Genomic DNA, 5,209 nt, shown 5'->3' on the forward strand with positions numbered 1-5,209 from the left:
CTCCTGGCCACCGCAGCCTCGACCTGCTGGGCTCCAGCGGTCCTTCCGCCTCAGCCTTCCAAGTAGCTGGAATTACAGGCTCGCACGACCATGCCCGGCTAAGCTTTTTTTTTTTTTTTCCCCTTCCTGGGGTTTTCTTTAGCTATTCAGGCTCATTTTGCCACTATATGAATTTCTGTATTGTCTTTTCTAGGTTTGTGAAAAATGATGCCGGTAATTTGATAGGGATTGTATTGAATCTGTAGTTTTCCTTGGGTATGATGAACATCTTGACAATATTAATTCTCCCAATTCATGAGTTTGGAATGTTCTTCCATTTGTTTGTGTCATCCTTGATTTCTTTGAGCAGTATTTTGTAGTTCTCACTATAAAGGTCTTTCACTTTTTGGTTAGAAGGATGCCAAGGTATTTTTTTTTTTTTTAGTAGCTATTGTGAATGGGATTATCTTTTATATGGTTCTCAGCTTGCTTGTCTTTTTTGTGAGTGTATAGAAATGAATATTTTTTTTGCATATTGATTTTATATCCTGAGACAGTACCAAGGGTGTTTTTTAGTGAAAGGAGGTTTGTGACAGACTTTCTAGCATTTTCTAGGCATAGAATTATATCAGCTGCAAAGAGGGATAGTTTAACTTTCTCTTTTTCTATTTAGATATCCCTAATTTCTTTCTCCTGTCTGATTGCTCTGGCTCAGACTTCCAGTATTATGTTAAATAGGAGGAATGAGAGTGGGTATCCTTGCTTGTTTCAGTTCTTAGGGGTAATGTTTTCAGTTTCTGCCTGTTAGGTGTGATGTTGCTGCAGGTTTGTCCTAGATGGCTCTCATTGTTTTGAGGAAATTTCCTTCAATGACTAGGTGTTTGAAGCTTTTAAATAAAGAAGGTATGTTGGGTTTTTTAAATGCTTTTTATGTTTAATGAGATAATTATGTGGCTCTTGGTTTTACACCTGTTTATGTGACATTTGCTGATTTACGTATGTTGAACCAGCATTGCATCTTGGGAATGAAGCCTACCTGGTTGTGATGAATGATCCTTGAAAAATGCTGTTAGATGCGATTTGCTAGAATGTCGTTGAGAATTTTCGCGTCTATGTTCATTGGGGAAATTGGACTGTAGTTTTCTTTCTTCATTGGGTCTTTGCAATTTTTGGGGTATCAGCATGATATTGGCTTCATAGAATGAGCTAGGGAGAATTCCTTCCTTCTTGATTGCCTGGAATACTTTCAGTAGGATTGGTACCAGTTCTTCCTTGTACATCTTGTAGAATTTGCTAAGAAACTATCTGTCCCAGGGTTTTTATTTTTTTCTTATACCTTTGTCAATTTCTTGGGTTTTTGTTGGTCTGTTTAGGGTTTCAGTTTCTTCCTATTTGACTCTTGAGATGTTATATGATGCCAGGGCTTCCATCATTTCCTCTATAATTTCTAGTTTAATTGCATATATATGTTCATAGTAATTTCTAATAAACTTTTGTACTTCTTTAGGTTCAGTTGTAACATCTCATTTTTTTGTTTGTAATTTTGTTTGTTTGAATTTTCTGTCTTTGCATTATTGTTGTTGTTAATCTAGTCAGGGTCCTTCAAGCTTTTACCCTTTGAAAGAACCAGATTTTCATCTCATTGATCCTTTGTATAATTTTTTGGTCTTAATTTCATTTATTTGTGACTTTTTAAAATTATTTCCTTTTAAAACAAATTATTAAATTGAATTGCTCTTGTCTTTCCAGCTCCCTTAGGTGCGACATTAGATTGTTTACTTAATATCCTTCTATTTTATTGATACAAGAAGGGACCCAATAAAGGGGAATTATCTTTTGAAGAGCAGGCCCCTTGTACTACATACTTCCCACACTAGGTAAGTGTTCTAGAAACTCATTGGCATCAGCATACCAGCTAGCATTGGTATGAGTGACTGTGTTCATCTTCAGTGAATTTTGTGTGTGTGTGTGTGGCAAACTTGTGACAGATTTTCCCACCGGCAACATACCTGCCCACACTGCACTGAGTGTCCAGCAGTTTTTTACCAAACACAGCATAACTTCCCTTGCCCCTCCCTCCCTGGATAAAGAAAGTCCTCAAGGGAAAAATGTTTTGCCAATGTGGAAGAGGTGAAACAAAAAATGGCAGAAGTACCAAAAGGTATCAAAATTGGTTAAGTTTAAAAACTGTTTTGAACCATAACAAAAGCATCTCAAAGGTATATCACATCAAATGGAGAGTACTTTGAAGGTTACTGAAGTTTAAACATGTAAGAATAAGTACACATTTTTTAGTAAATAAATTCCATTGGGGGGACTTCCACCTCATATATGCATGCAATGCTATAAGCTTCCCTGTCAGCACTGATTTCATGGTATCTCAGCAGTTTTGGTGTATTGTATCTTTGTTTTTGTTTGTTTTTAGAAATCTTTTCATTTCTGCCTTGATATATTTGTTAACCAAAAATCATTCAGAAGCATGTTGTTTAGTTTTTATGTATGTGTGTGTTTGTAGGGCTTCCTTTTGATGCTATTATTTATTTTTATTACACTGTGGTCTGATAAGATGCTTGGTTTGATTTTGACATTTTGAAATTTGTTCATGTTTGGTTTATGTCTGAGTATGTGGTCAATCTTGGAGTATGTTCCATGTGCTGATGAGAAGAATGTATGTTATGTGGTTGCGGAGTGAAGTGTTCTGTCATGTCTATTAGGTTCAACTGGTTGAGTGTCAAGTTTAGGTTCTGGATTTCCTTGTTAGTTTTTTGCCTCAGTGGTCTAAGGCTGTTAGTGGGGTATTCAATTCTTTAATTAAAATTATATAACTGTCTATGTCTTCTCTGAGTTTAATTAGCAACTGGTTTATAAATCGAAGTGCTCTTATGTTGAGTGGGTATACAGGATGGATATTCTTGCTGATGGATTAAACCTTTTATCATTATGTATTGTCCTTCAGTGTCTTTTTTTCTTTTTTGACTTTTGTTGATTTAACATCTGTTTTGTCTGGTATAATGATAGCTTCTCCTGCTTTTTTTTTTTTTTTTGGTTTTGTTTTATTTTCCATTTGCCTGGAGATCGTTCTCCAGCCCTTTTCCTTGAACCTGTGGGTGTCCTTTGCCGTGAGATGAGTTTCTTGAAGGCAGCAGAAGGATGGTTCATGCTTCTTTATCCAATTTGCCACTGTATGTCTTTAGGGTTGTGCGGTTCAGCCCATTTACATTTAAGTTGGTTATTGATATGTAGGGGCTTGTCGTGCCATATTGCTATTAAGAATTTGCTTTGCTTTTCAGGTTTTGTGGTTGATTTGTATGCTCTGTAAACTATGTGCTTGCTTGTGCCTTTGTGATGGGTGAACCCATATTTTCATTTCTGTGCTTAGAACTTAATTAAAGCATTTCCTGAGTGTGGCATACTTTGGAGGTGGCATATTTTCTTAGGAATTGGATATCTGGGAAGTATTTCAATGATCCTTCATTAATGAAGACTAACTTGGCAGGATAGGAAATTCTTGGCTGGCATTGCATGACTTTAACAATGTTAAAAATAAGATCTCACTTGCTTCAGCCTTGTAGAATTTCTGCTGAGAAGTTTGCCAGAATTACGATGAGTCTTTCTCGTTAGGTGATCTGTCCCTTCTCTCTAACTGCCTTTAGGATATTTTCTTTTATCCTTACCTTGAGGAGGCAGATTATTATGTGTCTTGGGGATGGTTTTCTCATGTAAGACCTTATAGGAGTTCTCTGAATTGCTTGTAATGACATAGCCACCTTTATAACAAGATAAATAAAATGTTCTTGGATGACATCTAAGAAGGCTTGTTCCAGGGTGTTTTCAATTTCTCCTTCTGTCTCAGGGTTGCAAATCAACTGTAGATTTGTTCTCTTTACATAACCTCAAACCTCTCATAGCCTTTGCTCATTCTTCCTAAGCCTTTTCTCCTTGTTTGTGTTGAGCTGGGTTAGTTCAATAGTTTGATTCTCAATCTCTGAGATTTTTTTCCTCTGCCTGATTGATTCTGCTATTCAGGCTTGCTATTGTGTTTTAAAATTCTAGAAAATAATTCTTTATTTTTAGTAGTTCAGATTGGTCCTATCTTATAATGAACAACTTTACTTCCTGCATTGTTTTTGTGGTGTGAATGATCTGTGTATCCACTTTCTCATGGATCTTGTTGAGTTTCTTTGCCATCCATAGTCTAAATTCGATGTCTGTCTTCCAGGACAGGTTGTTCTAGATGGGTTCTATGGCTTTGACTCTGAGAAACCCCTTTGTGGGTGTAGACTCATTAAAATTTTGTTGATTGCTGACATCTTTTCATGGGTTCTCCCTCATCCATGATGGCAGAATTGCTCTTTTATTTAAATATATATATATATATGTATGTATTTACTTTAGTAAGATAAAGCTGCCATTAGTCACTGTTGGGGTCCCCATTTGTGAGGTTTTTGTTTTGTTTTTGTTTTTGGCCAACATGGTGCTCCCTTGTTGTGGTGCACTTCCCTTGGATACAGTATTCCATGAAAGCCCAACGACTGCAAGTCTTCTGTGTCTAGCTGCTCTGTGAGGCTGCCACCATTTGGCTGGTGCTGGAGGGTGCCTGCAAGGCATCCAATGAGGTGAAGCTGCAAGGGTTGAATTGAAAGGAGAGTTGGTCACTGATGTCTCTGGAAGATCCTCTGGAAAATCTCTCTGATGCTTTGGTCTGGGACTAGTCTGCGAGATGTGTGTTGATATGCAAAGATGATTATTTCTATGTGTTCATGATGTGAAAAGGTTACAAAGCAGTGGAATAAACCAGTGGACAAGAACAGAGAACTTAAAAGTAGATCCTTGTACACATGAACATTTTATCATATCCCAAAGTAGCAATACCAATCTGTTGGGATAGAAAAGATATTCAATAAATAGTCCAGTTAGCTATGAATATGAATTATAAAATAAAATTGCCTTCTTATCTTAAAAATGTATTAAGATTTCTACTCTGCAAAAGACATTTTCAAGAGAATGAAAAGAGAAGTTACGAACTGGTAGAAAATATTTTCAAATTCACATTTGATAAAGGCCTGTTATCCAAAATATACAAATAAGTTTTAAAACTTAGCAATAACAAAACAAACAACCCAGTTAGAAACTGGACCAAAGAAATTAACAAACACCTCACCAAAGTTGATATGCAAATGACAAATAAGCAAATAACTAGATGCTCCACATCATATGTCATCAGGGAATG

This window comes from Carlito syrichta, unplaced genomic scaffold (assembly GCF_000164805.1).
Source record: "Carlito syrichta isolate Samal-C Ts95f unplaced genomic scaffold, Tarsius_syrichta-2.0.1 Scaffold303332, whole genome shotgun sequence".
NCBI classification, from domain to species: domain Eukaryota; kingdom Metazoa; phylum Chordata; class Mammalia; order Primates; family Tarsiidae; genus Carlito; species Carlito syrichta.